Genomic DNA, 19,770 nt, shown 5'->3' on the forward strand with positions numbered 1-19,770 from the left:
TCTTTATGGTACAAGGAAAATGATAGCAAATGGAAGCATCTATACGATTGGGTTGAAAGAGCACTGGACATGGAGAAATAGCTAACATATTTTAATTAAACCTTTTGAAAATGTAACTTTAAAAATAATGAATTTTGGAGATTATAACATGTAAAAGTAAAATGCATCTCAACAATTGCACAAATTTCAGGAAAGGAGATTCTTGTATAGCTTCCTTCTATTAGAAAGCAGTATAGCATCATTTGGAGGTTGACTGTGTACTATCAATTCTGAAGAAACATCACGCATATGCCACGAAGCATGGCGGTGAAGACAACAAAGGAGTTGGAAAACACACGAAACATTCCATTATCCCAACAGAAAGCAGAAAAATAAGAAAAAGGAAACAAAAAAACAAGTCCATAGAAAATGATAGCAAGAGTATGGACATAAATATAAACATAACAATTATTCAATTAACTATAAATGCTCCAAATACCCCAATGACTTGCAAAGTTTCTAATACTGGACAAAAACATAAGGCCCAACTCTTCTGTAGCCAGAGATGGGCAAAGAGAAGAGAGGAGATAAGAGCAGAAATCTTACCACAGAGGAGAGGTAGAGACATATTTCCCCACATCCCTCTGCAGCACAAAGGAAGGGGACGGACAGACAGCTGAGACACGTTTTCCTCATCAATGGAACAGACTAGGTGGAGAGAGGCAGGATGTTCATACTACCACCACGGTGGTGGCATAGATGCTTGAGTTTTGGGTCTGGAGACAAGGGCACACAGCATGAAATCTGAGGTGCAAGGGTACACACTTTCTAGGAAAGAGGAGGTACATTACACAGATGCAGCCAGACTTGACCCATTTTATAACTGTCTATAAAATATGATACTTTCTAAGTGTGCTTTATCATATGTCCTCCAGGTTTTACTACCTGTTTTCCAAAAAGACAGTGGAGGGTGTATATCAACGGTTCTCAACCTGTGGGTCACTACCCCTGTGGTGGTTGAACAACCCTTTCACAGGGGTTGCCTGATTCATAACAGTAGCAAAATTACAGTTAAAAAGTAGCAACAAAAATAATTTGATGGCTGGGGTCATCACAACATGAGGAACTGTATTAAAAGGTCACGGCATTAGGAAGGTAGAGAACCACTGGTGTATATAGAGGAGAGTCCTAAAATGATCGCAATAATGACCTTCAGGGTCCAAGTACAGAAATGCCTGTCAGAACTATGTGACTTAGATTCCAATTTCATTTCATAGCTCTGGGCAGTCTAGATGGCCTCTCTGTTTCTGTTTTCTGAAGGGTTCGAATGGAAAAAAAATGCCATAAAGGACATCAAATAAACTATAGATGACTACCCCTCTAACTCAAATAATTAAACTCAAGAGATTCTGAAGTTTTCCGGAGATGATTACTGAGCTTGCATTTCTGGACTCCGCTTGGTTCCCGCCCCTCCACATCCCCGTGCTCATTAGCAACCACTGCTGCGAGTAGGCATCTAGAGGAGAAGGTATGACGCGTGTCAATCAATTGTGACATTTCTCACTAGCTCTGCTCATTTCTGGCAGTGAGAGAAAAGGAAAGGACAGGCACAAGTTTTCACTGTGATTATACTGAAATAGAAAATATAGCTTACCGACACATGTAGACTGAATATGACTATTGCATGCATGCTTGTTGACTAAGCAAGCAGATTTGGGCACATGTCAATGATCCAAGGGGGAGAGTTAAAGTAGTCTTAAAATCAGTAGTTGAGAGCACATTGCTTCACCTTGTCATTGTGCCAGTTAGGTCCTTGTTACTACTGTTGGATGTCACAGTGTCACTTCTGACCCACAGCAACCCTGTGCACAACTGAATGAAATACTGCCCTGCCTTGCGCTGTCCTACACGAAGTATTTAGAAGACATTGAAAGGGTGTATTGGGAGTAAGGAAATGAGAGAAAAGCAGGGTTTGGCAGGGGAACCACTAGACTAATAATGTTATTGTAACAAAATCTCTGCCAGGAAAGATTGCCTATTCAAGGAAGCTCTTCTTGGGCAGAAGGGATCAGGGCATTCATCCACCTCTGGCTCTGTCATTGGCGAGGGGTGAAGTTAGGTGAACCCCTAGGAGTTCCCATCTGAAAGCGGTCAGCTAACTCCTGTATCTGCTGCTACAGTTGTGTCTTTTAAGTCTCTTCTGAAATACAGTTCCCACTTCCTTCCCCCATTCCCCATGCTATTGACTTAGTGAAAAGAAGACCTGTGGCATTGTGGGATGGCCCACTGCAAAGACTAAAGGTTCGAACCCTTGACAAAATGGAACTATTTGCTCTGTAAAGCTTTCCAGCCTCGGAAAACCTACATCAACCCTACATAGGTTCACTATGAGTTAAAATAACAGGAGGTTTTGGTTTATTTGGGTATTGACTTAGTGAAAGGTGATTCCAGCTCATAGCAAGTCATAGCAGTTCTATGAACAGGGTCCAACTGGCCCTGTGGGCTTTCCAGAGCATAATCTACCATGTCACCAGGGCTCCTCTTCAAAAGGCTGCAAGCTATGAACCCTTCATTAGACTACAGGCAATGATTTCAGCAAAAATACTGTGAAATTCACACAATATTCATGTGTTCAGAGACCAATTTGTTATTCTAAAGTTACCAATCAAGTTTTCAAAATCATTTACTGTATATACTCATGTATATACTGATGTATAAGCCGAGTTTTTCAGCACATTTTTTAATGCTGAAAAAGTCCCCCTCAGCTTATACTCGAGTGAGGGTCCCCACTTACCTGTTCTCCGGTGCAGTGAGGGTGTCCTCCGGTCTCTCACACTCATCTGTGGGTGCGTGCAGACTCTGTGGGCGGTCCGATGACTGTTGATAACACTGCTGTTCCGTACTGTACTGGGCAAGAACCTTCCTGCTTCTGTGTGCTGGTACCTGGGGGTGCACCACATCCTTGTCAGGGGAATGTCAGATTCAGCCACTCTTCTCCCGCCCTTCTCCAGGGCTGTGACCAATGATGTAGCCTTTACAGTCTTACTCATGCTTGGTCACGCCCCCTTGCTCCATCCAAGCATGGCTGAAAACAAGTACCGGTATACCTCTGGTTTTGGATATACAGTACATTTATTTACAGTACTTAGTCTGCCATTTTTTATTTTTTATTTTCTTATTAACCCTTATCTGGACCTAGTGTTGACTATGCTTGCATAGTTAGGGCTCATAATATACACGCTGCAGTTGTGTAGGCACTGTGTTATTGCATGTGCTGCGTTAGCACTTCCCATACATATGCGGTAACAATGCGCATGCAGTAACACAGCACATGCAGTAACACAGTGTGGACACATCGCAGGGTGTATATTATGAGCTCTAACACAGGCTGCTCTATGTAAACAGTCATGTCATCACATTCTGGAATATCATCAGCCTGCGTTAGGCCTCAAACTATACAAGCGTATGTAGTCATGCAGCGTATGCAGTAACACAGGCGTACAGTTATTGTTGATACCATATTGTTTTTGTTGACGCTCTTTTCCACTTACAGAGCTAGTTTACTGTTTTTCTTTGAAATAAATATTCAAAAACATTTAACCTACTGGTGCCTCAATTAATGTAATTTTATTGGTATCTATTTTTATTTTAAAATGTACCAGTAGCTGCTGCATTTCCCACCATGGACTTACTGTATACTCAAGTTAATAAATTTCCCAGTTTTTTTGTGGTAAAATTAGGTGCCTTGGCTTTTATTCAGGTTGGCTAGTACTCAAGTATATACGGTAATCTATTTGTGCACATTATGTTTGTTGTCATTTTTTTTGTTGTGAGTGAGTCCATTCCAACTAATAGTCACCAGTAAAAAACACTTCTCGGACCTGTGCCAACCTTACAATTGTTCTTATGTCTGGGCCCAGTTTTGCAGACACTGTGCTAATCCATTTTGTTGAAGTTCTTCCTTTTGTTGCTGCCCTTCTACTCTGCCAAGCATGATGTCCTTTGCCAGAGACCAGTTTCTCTTAATAACGTGTCCAAAATCTCAACATGCTTGCCTCTATGGGGCGTTCTGATTGTTCTTCTTTTGAGATAGACTTGTTTTTTCTTTTGTCAGTCCATGGTAATTTCAGTATTCTTCACCAGCACCGTAACTCAAATGCATTTTCGTGCAGTAGTTTTACTCAAAGGAGTGTATCATTTGATCTCTTGACTGCTGCTTCCATGAACATTGACTGTGCATCCAAGCAAGATGAAATCCTTGACAATTTCAACCTTTCCTCCTTTTTTAATGATGTTATCCATTGGTTCAGTTGTGAGGATGAACTATGTTATTGGTTATCTTATGTTATTACCCACGGCCATCATAAGGAAGTATAGATTCATGCTTTATTATTCTATAATTTCTTCTGTATGCATTGGATGGATCTATTCTACCAAGAATGATTTTCCTTTTTTATTTTCAGGTACCTGACTACCCTATACTGGAACTTGTGCCCCCAAAAGCATAATATATGTTTGTTTTTATTCACATTTCTAATTTTTAGAATAAGATGTTTAACCAATGAGTCATTGGTTTTGAACATATACTGTTTTCATTAATATTGCTTTGGCTTTTCCCTTTTTGTGTAATATTATGATTTCATGTGTATCTTCTGGCCCATATTTGAGAATGGATTTATTAGCTTTAAGATTTAAGTATATAGTGCAGTCTATCCACTTTTTTCTAAATTACTCTCCTGAAATTGTTATAAAAGCAATAAGCCCTTCTCCCTGCCCCCCAAAAAACTAATAATTTCAAAGGTAAACAAAATTTTATATACATTCATGGACCTTCTTCCCAAATTAAGGTGAAGAATTTTTTCAAATAACTTCATTACTCTGTAAATTCTGTATATTCTCTTGGCCCATTCTATAGTACACATCCATGGTCCTACTTCTCCATTAAGAACATCGACGTTTTTAGCATTTTAAAACTTTTACACTCTTTATTTTGAAATAATTTCTGATTAACAATTATAAAATTGTACAAAGAAGTTATAAATGTCTTTCACTAAACTCTTCTGCACAAAAAGATTTATGGCTATTTTGAACCATGTGACAAACTCAAGGAGGGAAGCAACTAACTAAGGATGCCCAAACCCCAACCAAACCTACTCACAAGTTGATTCCAATCCTAACTACCCTACATTGGGTTTCTGAGACTATAAATCTTTATGGGAGTAGGTAGTCTCATCTTTCTCCAATGGTTTTAACCATTGACTTTGTGGCTAGCAGTCTCATACCTAACCCATAGAATCACTCCAACCACAGACCCATGACTATCTTTTAAGTTGATTCTTACCCATAGCATCCCTATATAGGCTTTCCAAAGCTGTAAATCTTTACCAGAGCAAAGAGCCTCATCTCCCTCTCTCTCTTGGAGTGGACTGGGTTTGAACCACTGACCTTTTACTGAGCAAGCCAATACTTAACCACTACCAGGGCTCCTACAAGTTCACTAGGAATTCTTAACTAAGGATCGTGACACAGCAAGATAGACAATAGGGAATGAATGGCCATGGAGCTGACGAAGAGTTGGGTGCTGCCTGCTTCTGGACTTCCTTGTGAGAGAAAGGTAAACCTCTATCTTCTGTACTTGGAGAGTTCTGTAGATCTGGGCTTATCTCAACTTAACTTATAGCTAAGCCTTCTTATACTGCCTCCCCTGTACTATTATACATTCATCATCTCTATGCCACATTATTCCATACTATTACTGGGAGGGAGTTATATTTTAAGAGATGGTTTCTGGATATTCATATTTAAGCTTCTATAATCATTTTTACAGTTTACAACGTTTTGAAACCAATGGGTAGGCAATGACAAGTGCACATTAATTATATATAATCCCTAGCCCAAGTCTTCTTTGGATCATATTATATATCCTTTACTTTAAAATTAGATGGGTTTTGATTATTCATGAGCTGTTTAATTAAAATGCATCATAAACTCCTTATATTTTAATAGTATCATTTTATCATAACTATCAGGTTGTGAAGAGGATAAAAAGTCATGCAAATTAATAAGTAAATAAACAATGACTAACATACTAAAATGATTTTCTCATGGCCTTCCTGCTGATAAATTATAGAAGCAGGATTAGACGACATTGTGCCTGGTCTCTGTTCTATATATAATGACTATTTTAATATATAGCAGAATAAACATCTCTGGATAATAAATTCATGTGAGCTATAAGGAAAATAAGCTCATGATAAATTTTAAATCCTTTAAATTACATTATTGGCACAGTAAGTTAGGTGTTGGGATGCTAAATGCAAGGTTGGTGATTCAAATCCACCAGCTGCTCCAAGGAGACCGGTGAGCTCGGATGCTCTCATAAGATTTCATCCCAGAAACGTTGGCCCCATTCGACCGTGTCCTATACAACTGCTATCAGTCAGAATCAACTTAGCAACAGTAGGCTTGATTTTTTTTGGTTGAAATGTCTCATATACAATTAATTATTTAATATATATTTTGCATACACACATAAATATATTTAATTTAAAATAATAACTAAGCTTTTAATGTATTGACAGCAATATCTCTATTACAGCAAAGACATTACATACATCTATTTATCCTACTTTTTGAATGGTTACTAAAGATGAAGCCAATTATTTTTATGTTTGTAATCAAGCTGTTTTTATGATTTCCCCATTTCACTAAGTTAATTGTGACTGATATAATATCACTTGCCCAAAGTAGTTTCTTTATACCCTGAATGCAGTGTAATTTTAACAACAAATATCACTATGGCTTATGTTTACTTTTTGCCTCTTATTATAATTCAGAAGTCACAAACAACATTTAAAATAAATTCTATTTGTCTAATTTGCAAAGCTGTTTAGCCAAGTATCCAAGGTAGGCTGTAATAATAACATGACAACATTTTCACTAACATAAAAAAATAGGTAAGTTGATTTTATTATAGCAAGACATGCACATATAATCAGAATATTCTGTAACTAAACTAGAATTTATATGTTTACTTGGAAATGAGATAATTACTCTAGAATTGCCATGGAAACAGGACATTTTAGGGCAGTTACCATTGAATCTTTATGACCATTTATGTTACGATCTCCCTGTGCTTCATATTTGCTTATATAGAAATGTTGCTAGATTGCTCAAATAATTCACAAATTATTACACAGTTATTACCTTGCAGTTGGTTCCCAGAAATGTAAAATTCATGTGTGCAAAGAATATTTCTAAGCATTTTTTTTCTTTTTACCACGAGCCTTGCAATGTAGCAAGAACCTTCCTAGCATTTAAAAGTAGGTAAATGATGTAGAATATACAAGAGTTTCTCTATATAATGTTTTTTTTCCTGGATTTTGTTTGTTTTAATCACATTGAGCTATAGGTAGTAAGATAGCTTGACTGATGAACTGCCTCCTTGTTTCCACTATTGTGAATTCAGAATGAAGGAGAAAAAAAGTGGGGGTGAGGTGGGACTTCCAACTGCCATTATTTCAAAATGAGGAGCCAGTATCTTACAGAAAAGGGCAAAATGCTCAATAGCAAGGTAAGTACAGACTACTTGTGTTTACTTATGAATCTGTAGTGAACAATTTTATGTGGCCTCTATTTAAAATAAAAAATGTATTGGAAAACGTGAAAATGTTTACTATAGATGAGTTAATTAGTCCATGCTTATCTTGCTTACTGTGTAATCTATTCCTATCAGGGATTGAAATTTGAAATGAAGCTTTGATTCTAAAAGAAGGCGCTTTGAAGTTGAGAGAAAAGTAGGTGCCAGCCGTACTTAGAAGCAATCTTTGATGTGATGAAAAAAAAAGTCAAGTTGCTCACTGTAGATTAGTAAGTAAGCACAAGTAAGCACATGCTTACTTACTGGGTAATCCAACACTGCTTAGAAAATGGAATTTCTGTTGCTCCAGGGTAGCACCTTTCAAAAAGTTAAAATATGTAAGGTTTGGAAAGTATAGTGCTAGAAAGAGAGGCAGATCAGGGTACTGGGCATTTAAAAGAGTGAAAGTAAACGTGTAGAGTTTCTTGAGATGGCTACACTCTGTTCACTTGCAGCTGCCTAGAAGTGGCGAGTGTGTCAATGTCTGATACTGAGCACCGTGTTTGCGAGTCATGGGAAAGACACTGCACTGTAATTAGACAAGGAGAATGTGTGTAATATTTCTAGAGAAACCTGGTCATCATTGGACAAGGAGGAAAAGTAAACGGAATCCAGAATGGTAACCACTACCTACATGTAACTATTAAAAGTTGAATTCAGATAGATGAAATAAAATTAATCATTAGGAAATTAATTATTCAGCTCCTGAGTCACACAAGGCAAAAGTGCTCAATGGCTGAACATGGCTAATGGCTATCACATAGAAGAACAGAGAGAGAGCATTTCCAGGATCCCACAAAGCTCTCCAGCGAGATCTGCCTAGGGCTTCATGCCACAGAAAATTCACCAAACGTTCACTGGTGTTGACTTGATTCTGACTGACAGGAAAAAAATGACAGAGATTTTCTTTTACATCAAGGAGGCTGTTGAAAAATTAAGGAACGTGACACTTACTGGACTCTAGGTTTGAGGAGAAAATTATGGTTGTCCCAATTACATTTCTCCTTTCTACTACAGTCCTTTCCTTCTCCCTCTTTCTCCTTTTTCTCTCCCTCAATATTCTTTTCTATAATTCTCAACACACCATGCAGAAGGCACTCTCAGCAGAAAACTCCAATCCCCAAGTCCATCTCCACTGAGCCAACTGTAAAGTCAAAGCTACCCTGCAGGACAGAGGAGCACTACCCCAGAGGGAGTCCTCGGCTAACTCTTTAGGGAAGCAGACGGCAACATCTTCCTCCCACCCATCTGCTGGTGGGCTCCACCAACACTTACACCACTGTGGCATGAAGGCCTCTACCACAGCGGGAAAAGGTTTGCAAACACTTACTTTGACATCTAATATAGAATAGTAGATCTAAACGTACTATGAAGATTTCCTTTCTAGCAATCACAGATTAAGTGTATAGGTGGGGGGAAAGTCTCTCTCTGAAAATAACTAGAAACATATGAACTGAATAAAATAAACATGTTTGGAGATGCTGGACATCTACCTACATTTAAAGGAAAGGATATATGCCCACTGTGGTGAGCTTAGCATTTCAAGTCTCTTCTCATTAGAAGTGTTGCAAGTCTAGTTAGACCAGAGGCTGTACACTGGTACAGAGAGGAACTGGAAACACAGGGACTCCAGGGTGATGATCCCTTCAGGACCAGTGGTGTGAGTGGCGATACTGGGAGCGTAGAGGGAGACTGGGTTGGAAAGAGGGAACTGATTACAGGGATCTACATGTGACCTCCTCCCTGGAGGATGGACAACAGAAAAGTGGGTGAAAGGAGACGTTGGTCAGGGCAAGATATGACAAAATAATAATTTATAAATTATCAAGGGTTCATGAGGGAGCGGGGAGGGAGGGGGGGAAAAGAGGAACTGAAGCCAGGGGCTTAAGTGGAGAGCAAATGTTTTGAGAATGATGAGGGCAATGAATGTACAAATGCGCTTTACACAACTGATGCATGTATGGATTGTGATAAGAGTTGTATGAGCCCCTAATAAAATGATTAAAAAATAAGAACCCCCTCAAAAAAGTGTTGCCTAATGCTAATAGAATGATTAATATGGGGGGGAGCTGAGATAAGTTTCTACAGGCTTGTAAATCTGAGGATGGGGCAGCAATTCATGGAGCACAAAAACGAGGATGTCCTGAGAAACACTGTAATCTTTCCATGTGAACCATAGCGAGCCACAGACTTAGAGTAAGAAGAAACCATGGATCAGTAGCTCAGTTTCAATTCACTTCAATTGGGTAGATTAAGGTGATCTAGAATGACTAATGTTCCTAGTCAGCTTACCTGTGCCCGCCCCCCAAACATAATAATAAATGTTCTTTGGCGGAATGCATCATTTGTCTAAGAGTTACATTTTCTCTGTAGCTTTCGCATGTAGATTGCTGAACTTTTATTCACATTAGTCAGGAATACAATCAGACAAAACTGTGTCCCTAAATTATTTCCCACGTAATTTCAATGCAAATGCCTAAAACTAATGACAAAATTGTGGTATCCGGCATACAGTATATCAAGATGCACCCTGTGACTGCAACACAGAGGGAGAGATGGAGATGAATAGGAACAAAGTTGGTGTCCATTCCAACTAGATGGTTTAGACTAGCCCAGTCCTGTCATCCCAGAAGCTAGTACTAGGCCTATGGGAGCTACTCAATAGTTCTATACAGGAGAGGGGTCTGAAAGTTGGGGACACATCCATACATATGTGGCACATAACTCATGGTTAATTACAAACACAGAGGTTACATGTAAAAGTTCTTTCCTACAGTGAGAGCATCCATGGAAATTTTACATGTGACCTTTGTCCACTCAGTCAATAACCTGAACCCCGTCTAACTCGTTACACTCATGATAAGTAGAACTGTAATGTTTTCTAGTGATGGAATCTCAGGAGAAGAGGATTATTTGTTATAGAAGTAACACAACATAATTAACTGAGTCAGGTAAAAGTTGACTTCAAAACAGCCAGACACAAAACAAGAGTCCAAAATGTGCAAAAACACAGACGGGACTGAAAAAACAACACAGAAAATGCAAACTCAATGTGGAGAAGTCGATTCTAATCCATAGTAACACTGTGGGACCAAATAGAACTGACCCATAGGCAGCAAATCTTGGCAGAAGCACACTGCCGTATCATTGCCCCCGGAGAGGCTGGTAAGTTTGAACCACTGACCATTTCAGTTAGGGGCAGAGCCCTTAACAACTACACCACTACAGCTGGCAGAAGAATCAATAGAAGAGCTAGCCTGGGCCAAGGAGAAAGGATATGCTCCCATTTCCCCAATATCTTGGAACCGCAAATGTGGTCAACGACTGTTGTTATTAGATGCCATCGAGTGCGTTCCGACTCATAGCTCCTCTGCGTCCTGCAAAAGGAAGCAATGCCCAGTTCAGCACCCTCCTCAGATTTGCTTATGTTTGAGTCCAGTGCTGCAGGCAGTGTGTCAATCCATCTTGTTGAAGGCCTTCCACTTTTCTGCTGCCCCTCTACCAACATGATGCCCTCCTCCAGGGACTGGTCTCTCCTGCCAACCTGCCCAAACTACATGTGTGCGACGAGTCTCGCCATCTTTGTCTCTAAGGCGCATTCTGTCTATACCTTCTCCAAGACAGATTCGTTTGTGCTTTGGGGAGATGGTGGCACATGCAATATTCTTTGGCAGCACCATAATTCAACATATCAATTCATCTTCAGACTTCTTTATCCAGTTTCCAACTTTCACAAGCATATGCGCACATTAAAAATACCATGGCTTGGGTCAGGCCCATTCTTCTTCATATAATCCAACTTTCTGATGATTTGCTAAGCAGACAGATGGAATAAGTATGGTGAGAGGACACTACCCTGACATACACCTGTCCTGATTTTTCAACCATGCAGAATTCCCTTGTTCTGTTCACATAACTGCTTCCTGATCCATGTATAGGTTTTGGATGACACAATGTCACATTTGGAAATTCCCATTATGCTCAAAGCTATCCATAGTTTGTTATGATCCACATACTCAAATACCTAGGCATAGTCAATAAAACGCAAGTAAAAATCTTTCTGGTAGTCTCTACTTTGATGCAAGGTAACATCTGACACCAGAGATATCCCTGGTTTCATATCCTCGTCTGAATCCAGCCTGACCCTCGAGCAACATCCTGTAAATGTAGTGCTGCAACCTTTGTTGGATGATCTTCAGTAAAATTTTACTTAAATGTGATATCAATAATATTGTTCTAGAATTTGCTTGTTCTGTTGGGTTGCCTTTCATTGGAATGGGTACAAATACATATAAATATCATTCTATTAGTTGGAAATTTGTCTTCCAAATTGCCTGGCAAGGAGAAGTGCGTGTTTCCAGTGCTTCATCAGTTTGATATTGATATTCCATCAATTCCTGGAGCCATGTTTTTGGCTAATACTTTCAGTGCAGCTTAACGTTTTTCCTTCAACACCATTTATTTTTGCTTATATGCTACCTCCTGGAATGTTAGAACTAGTTCTTTCTGGTACTGTGACACTGTATTCTTTCCAACTTCTCTTATTGCTTCCTGCATCATTAAATATTTTCCCCATAGAATCTTTCAATAATACAACTCGAGGCTTGAATTCATTCTTCAATATTTCAGTTGAAGATATGCTGTCTGTGATCTTCATTTTGGTTTTCTACCTCTAGTTCTTGGCACATTTCAATATTTTACTTTGTCTTCCTGAACTTCCCTTTGAAATTTGCTGTTCAGCTCTTTGACTTCATTGTTCTTCCATTTATTTGCCTCTGCTACTCTATGATGAAGGTCAAGTTTCAATTCTTTTCTGACATACACTTTGATCTTTTTTTCCTGTCTTTCCTGTCTTTGAATGACCTTTTACTTTCTTCGTGAATTATGTTCTTGATGTCATCCCACAGCTCATCAGGCCTTCTCTTATTAGTGTTCAATGGATTAAATCTATTCTCGAGATGTTATTGAAATTCATATGGGATAGACTCAATGTTGTATTTGGGCTCTAGTGGACTTTTCATTTTCTTCAGCTTCCACCTGAACTTACATATGAGCAATTGATGGTCTGTCCCACAGTCAGCTACTGGCCTGCTCTCAGTTGCTGATCCTGTGTTTCTCAAGGTCTCTTTCTATAGGTGTAGTAAAATTGAGTTCTGTGCATTCCATTGAGAGAAGTCCACATGTATAGTTGACATTTTGTCTTGTTGATAAAAGATATTCGCTATGAACAAGTTGTTGGTCTTGCAAAATTCTATCATGCCAACTATGGGTTAATTTCCATCAACATGACCATACTTTCCAACCACTGTTCCTTCTTCTTTGTTTCCAATATTGTCATTCTAATGCCCAATAGTTATCAATACATTTTGATTGCTTGTTTGATCTATTTCTGAATGAAGACATTGGTAGAATTCTTCATTTTCTTTATCACTAGCTTTTGTGATTGGTGCATAAGTTTGACTAATAGGTGTATTGACTGCATTTCCTTAAAGGTGGACAGATATAATGCTATCATCACCAATATTGTACTTGAAATATCCTTTGTGACAATGAAGGTAAAGTCATTCCTCTTGATTGTGTCATTCCCAGCATAGTAAACCATATGATTTTCTGAATCAATACTAGTCCATTTTATCTCACTAATCCCCAGGGTTGCAATTTTTAGGCATTCTATCTCAATTTTATGACTTTCAACTTTCCTACATTCCAACTTCAAATTATTAGTAACTATTTGTAACTGCTTCTTCTCATTTGGAGTCATATCCCATCAGCAAATGGAGGTCCTGACAGCTTTATTCCCAATGGCTTTACTCCATCCACGTCATTGTGGTCAACTCTACTTTGAGAAGGCAGCTTTTTCTCATTCATATTTTGATTACCTTCTGACCCAAAGGGCTCATTTTCTGGCACTATCTTTGAAAATGGTCTGCTTCTATTCATTAGACCATCAGAATCTGACAATGTCACACTGCTACCCATAAGGTTGTCAGTGGTTAATTCCTCTGAAGTGAACAGCCGATTCCTTATTCAGAGTCTGTTCTTAGTCTAGAAGCTCTGCCGGAACCTTGTCCTTTTGAATGATGCTCAGCATCACAGTAACATTCAAAACAGCACAGCACACCAAATGGAAAGCCAAATGGTAGCATGATGATACAGCCAAAAGAAATGATGCACCCCAGAAGTGCGGCTCCTGCCTCAACAAATTAGGTCAAAGGTATTGCCCTTCTAGGAAACACTGACATCTACTCTAAGTCTTAGACTAAAGAGAAACTATCCTAAAAATCACTGCGGTCCCAGTCACCAGACTAGTCAATCAGCCCTCCACAAAGTCCTAAGTGTTTCTCCTTTTATACCCCTGAAATATCTGCACTCATAGAATAACTGAAGTTAAAAAGTTCTAAAAGCATAAAATAGGGGCTCATTTATAATAGCAGTTTGAAAAGGTGGGGGAGTTAATACTGTTGGAGACAACACTCAGTTCATCAGAGGCAAATTCTCCAGCTTCCTGTCTTTCAGAGTAACTGTTTTAGGAGGTATTTTGAATTCTTCCCAATCCTGAAGGAACATAGATCCTGTGGTCGAGGATATCGTTCACTGTCATAGAGCAGAATCTGGCTCAGAGTGACCATACAGGACAGTGTAGACATGCTCTGGGATTTCGAGGCTGTACTGCTTTCAGAGAGAAGTAGCAGCTTTTCTTTCTCCTGGGGAGCAGCTGTGTACTCAAAGTTAGTAGCCCAATATGTAATCCACTGCACCGCGGTCTCAAACAGAAGACTCAACAATGAATCCCTAAGCTGTGGGCTTTGCTTCCTTCTCAGCTGCATTTGCGGTGATCTTTCACTTGTGCATCCTGAGGGCCTGCCCCACATAAGCCACCTGTACACAAGTTCTTTGCCCACCCTCGATATCGGGGGACACTCATCCTAAGATGGTAAATTTAAAGTTTGTCTTCTTCTCTGTAAACTATTATTCATCTGACAGAAGTTTTTAAGAGATTAAAATCAAAGAATGTTGTCATTAAAGAAATTGACTCATACGCCAAAAGCACAAGATCAGTAAGTAATGGGGCTGTCACGTAAAACTGGATTCGCCATGATACAAACTCTGTGCTTTGGATGCTGTACCACTCCAGGTAATCTGTCTCTTTTCAGGTCTCATCATCTCTGAATCTACACATACATGAGGGTACTTCAAAAAGTTCATGGAAAAAATCCTTTATGTTTTCATCCCATTTTTCCATGACCCCTTATAAACATGCATTATTTTTTTCTCTGCATTTTGTTTTGAATGTCAAAAAACATTTTCCAAGGGACTAGAGTCATGACAGGTAAAAAGGACTATCTGTATCCTTATTATGCTCACGATTTCAAAGGGTAAGACAGATACATACACAGGTATGTTTCTAATATTCTGTAGCAATTCAATAACATCTTTTAAAAACCTTTTTACTAGTCTTCTAAGACAATCCCACCAGTAATAGAGTTTTCAGCATAAGCAACAGGTAACAGATCCCTGTAAACTGAAAGTAGATATCTTAGTCTTTTCCCCTGGTGTCAACAGCAATAAAAAATAAAGATGATGTTGGCTATGAAATCCTCTGAGATTTACACCCTGATTTAAACCCTGACCTTGCCCAATGATTATTTGTGCTTTGCTTTTCTATATTTGCTCCATACTGAGCGATGAAAGGGCACAAGAGAAATATTACCCAATGGCAATTTATTTCAGCAAAAATGGTGTTTGTAAAACATCATTTGAAACACTCAAATCTCAAGCAAGTCTAATTTATCACTGCCATAGTCAGCCTGATGGTGGTTCTGGAGAGCTCCGGTATCATTTTCCGAGATAGTGAAATGAAAATATCCTTGTCAATACCATTTCTGAGTCATTTTAAAGTGCACGACCACTCAGAGAACATATCTTCTTTATTTCATTCTTGGTAGTTTCTTTATAAGTTCTACGCCGGGTATGTTTTATACTGTCTGGATAGTTATAGCTCCTAGTAGTTTTCAACTGACTTTGTTGAAAGATACAAGAAGTCTCATGAGCCTGGTCCTCATTACCACAAGTCAGAAGGATGATGTTATATTTATTGTATAAAAATAAATATATGTATACTTATATAAATATATTTATTAAATATATTTAATTATTTAACAATTAAATGCAATCATTATAGTATACATTATATAATATACTCTATTATTAATAATTAATAAATGTCTTTAATAAAATATAAATATATTTATATCTGTAAATATGTATTATTTATGTTTTATTAAATATTTATATGTCTCGAATGATCACAACTAAATTACCCAGTTTCTGCTCCTAAATTTATTTCTATACTTCATATATATTAATTACCTGACTACTTAGTTCTTCTCGTATTTTTTCCTTGTTCTAGTAACTGTATTTCAAACAATGAGCTCTTGATCTTCCTCTAGTTGCTATCATTCCAGCAACTTCATGGTTTTCTTCGTCCAAGTATTGTTCCTTTTTCACCACCGGCTGTTAAACACGGTGACAATATATAAATTTTTCCTGAGTAAAGTTGCATCGCCCCTGTGTTTCTGACCCCCTTTCATCTACGGAAGTGGTCTCCTTGAAGTGGCAATGACATGAGGGCTGCACCTATGGACAAGGGGGGTGGCTCATGAGTGAGGAAAACGATACCTTTGCTAGGCTGTTTTGTTGAGACTTTTATGAATTGAATAATTAGCTGAGAAAATGATTATTTAAAAATAATCATTGAATTCTCGTCCTCTTTATTTGCTTGTTTTTGTGTCTTTAAGTGTCTTTCACTTAAGTGTTAAGTGAAACTGGGGCATAAAAAGTAACGCTATGAAGATGATGGTCTCAGATTTTAACTATTTATGACCCCACCATCTTTTGAAAGGGTTTCCTGAAGCTTGCACTACGAGCAGAATGTGCACCAGACAGTTCAAACAGAGATAAAAAATAGACCAGAAACCATATAGATGAGAAATATTTTCACATATAAAGTAACAAAAATGCAGACGCCACCTCCTTAAGATTTGCCTTTGAGAGAGACCTGAAAGCATCAACCAAACAGATTGGCAAGCACGTGTCTACCTTCAACCACTAGTTGGCAAGGCTGATTGGTTATCCATTGAGCAGAGTATACCTGTAGTCAGGAAGTAATCTACTACAAAGAGAGCTAGCACTGTTGGGGGTCTGTGGGTTGATACAAGGAAACAGCATCATAAAAGCAGGAACAGGGGAGAGAACTGACCTCAGGAGCAACCTGTAAGGAAGTCCTCTCACCCCACGGTGCATCCCTCTCCGGACCCTGAGCACACCGCTGCCGTCCTCCTCTCTGCGCTGCTCCAGGAGCTGGAGCTTCCGAATGGCTATTCCTTGGAATGAATTTTTGTTGTGGTCACCCATTTGGAAAGCACAATTAGGAAGGTTTTAAATAGTCATTAGACTTCCTGAATAGCACACAGGGTAAAATTCCATATGATTAGCTGAGAGGTTGGTGGTTTGAACCCACCCAGAGGTGCCTGGGAAGGCAGACCTGACAGTCTGCTTCTGAAGGCTCGCAGCCATGACTACCCTAGGGAACTTCTCAACCTGCGGTCCCATGAGCCTCCAGAGCAACTGAGCACAACAGAATCATCAGTCACTGACACTGTAGTCTGATTAGTTGGCTTGTGTTATAAGAAGAAAGATGGAGATGAGCCAGTCAGGGTGCGATGTAACAACGATGAAAAATACAGCTTTCCTCTAGTTCCTAAATGTTTCCTCCCCGCTCCCACTACCATGACTCGAATTCGACCTTGCAAGTCTGGCTAGGCCAGAGGAGGTACACTGGTACAGATAGGAACTGAAAATACAGGGAACCCAGGGCGGATGAGCCCTACAGGACCAGTGGTGTGAGTGGCGAAACAGGGAGGGTAGAGGGAGAGTGGGTTGGAAAGAGGGAACCGATTACAAGGAACTATATGTGACCTCCTCCCTGGGGGACGGACAACAGAAAAGTGGGTGAAGGAGACGTCGGACAGGGCAAGATATGACAAAATACCAATTTATAAACTATCAAGGGCTCACCAGGGAGAGGGGAGCCGGGAGGGAGGGGGAAAATGAGGACCTAATGCGGGGGGTTAAGTGGAGATAAAATATTTTGAGAATGATGAGGGCAATGAATGTACAAATGCACTTGATATGTGTGTGGATTGTGATAAGAGTTGTATGAGCCCCTAATAAAATGATTTTTTTAAAAAGAAGAATTTAATATTTTCTATTAGGGAGATGGCCTAGAGGAGAAGGAGTGATAGCAACAAGGCGAACAGTCTCATATTTAGTGCTGCTATAACAGAAATATGTATTCACAAACATATATTTATTTTCCCAGTTAAGAGGACTCTCATTGCCATTGCGCTAATGCCGACTCATAGTGACCCTATAAAACAGGGTAGAATTACCCCCATGAGTTGCCAAAATTATTTGTCAGAGTAGAAAACCCCATCTATGTCTCTTGGAGTGTCTGGTAGCTTCATACTGCTGACCTTGAGGGTTGCAGCCCAATGCATAACCACTATGCCACTAAGGTAAGGTGACCAGATTTAAAGTTGGACACCATTGACGGGGGGAGTGGGGGTTCTTGATTAAAAATTTGGTCTATATGGACCAAATAGACCAAATAGACCAAAAGCGGGACGTCTGGTCACCTTACACTAAGGTTTCTATGTGAAACCGAGGTGCCAGCTTCAGAGGTCTTTCTCTGTAGGCTCTAGAAACGGGGCTTTACTACGTGAAAGACTGCTGCTGGCAATCTTCATGCGTCTTCACTTTGCTCTTCACCCACCTCCGCTTGCTAGCTTGCTGGTTTGATCTCCTTTAGAGATTGGTACAAAACAGACCTTACATTAATCCTGCCTCTTTAAAACACACACACACACACACACACACACACACACACACACACACACATTCCAAAATGAGATTATAAACAGAGGCAAACAAAAAAAAATTTTTTTAAAGCACTGCCACAATATTGACTTCCAAGACTGGGAATCTTTATGAGAATATAGACAGCCTCATCTATGCCCTATCTGGAGTGGCTTGTGTTTGAACTGGCCACCTTGGGGTTAACAGCTCAATGCCTAATCCACAGTGCCACCAGGCCTCCTTAACATAGATACAGCAGATAGAATTCACAATACATATTTTTTTATATACAATTCAAACTGTAGTGCTTGAATTCATTGATTTTAGATATTCTCCCTTTCCTCAGTATCTCCTTCCTTAAACCAACCCAACATAATACCTCAGAGTAATCTCAAATTTTACTGGTCATGCCATAGGTCTTAAAACCAAGATCAATTAAATAATACAATTATGCGCACATTTGTACATCAAATTAATTCACTGCTTTTTGATAAAAAGTCAGGTTCTTTGTAACGAGTCTGGCCTATAGCCATCTTCCCAGATATTTGATAGCCGTCAGTCTTCGTCACATACAAACCCACGACCAGCAGCATCAGCACGACCTGAAGTGATATTTCAAGCTTGATGGCTAAGGTCCCACCCCAGATTTAGTAAACCAGAACCTCTAAGTATGGCACCCAGGAATAGGTATTTAAACAAGTCATAGGTGATTCTGATGTAGAAAAACTTTAAGACCAATTGCCTTATTTTAAGCATTTTTGTCTAAAAACCTTATTTTTCTGTGTCCTTTCATTTTGTGATTACTCCTTTTCCTATTTTCTACCCATTATCTTCCTAAGGCTCAGTAAACTTCCAATTCCTGCATGAGTGGTCCCCTGTAAAATGGGACTCTACGGTTATTGGGATGTACTGAAGGTACTTACTCAAGGACAGAGGTAGAATAGCCTTTCAATTGATTGATTGAATAACATCTTTCTAGTAGGAGGAAACCCAAAAGTGGTGCATTCATGTATTATTAACAGAGGCAATGTCAAGGTATATTTTTAAACTCTGCTTCTCTGTCCTATAGTCCAAACTCTCTAGGTTTGATCTATCTTATTTTAGAGTTTAAGCATACTTGGGTGTTATTCTTCACCAATCTAAACGGTGATTTTCAAATTTTGGTTTTAATCAGGATCACCTGGATGGCTTATTATAACACATAGTACTGGGCCTCACTCCCAGAATTTCTGTCA

This window comes from Echinops telfairi, unplaced genomic scaffold, assembly GCF_000313985.2.
Source record: "Echinops telfairi isolate 266 unplaced genomic scaffold, ASM31398v2 ScPeMD7_3533;HRSCAF=4204_1, whole genome shotgun sequence".
Classification (NCBI taxonomy): domain Eukaryota; kingdom Metazoa; phylum Chordata; class Mammalia; order Afrosoricida; family Tenrecidae; genus Echinops; species Echinops telfairi.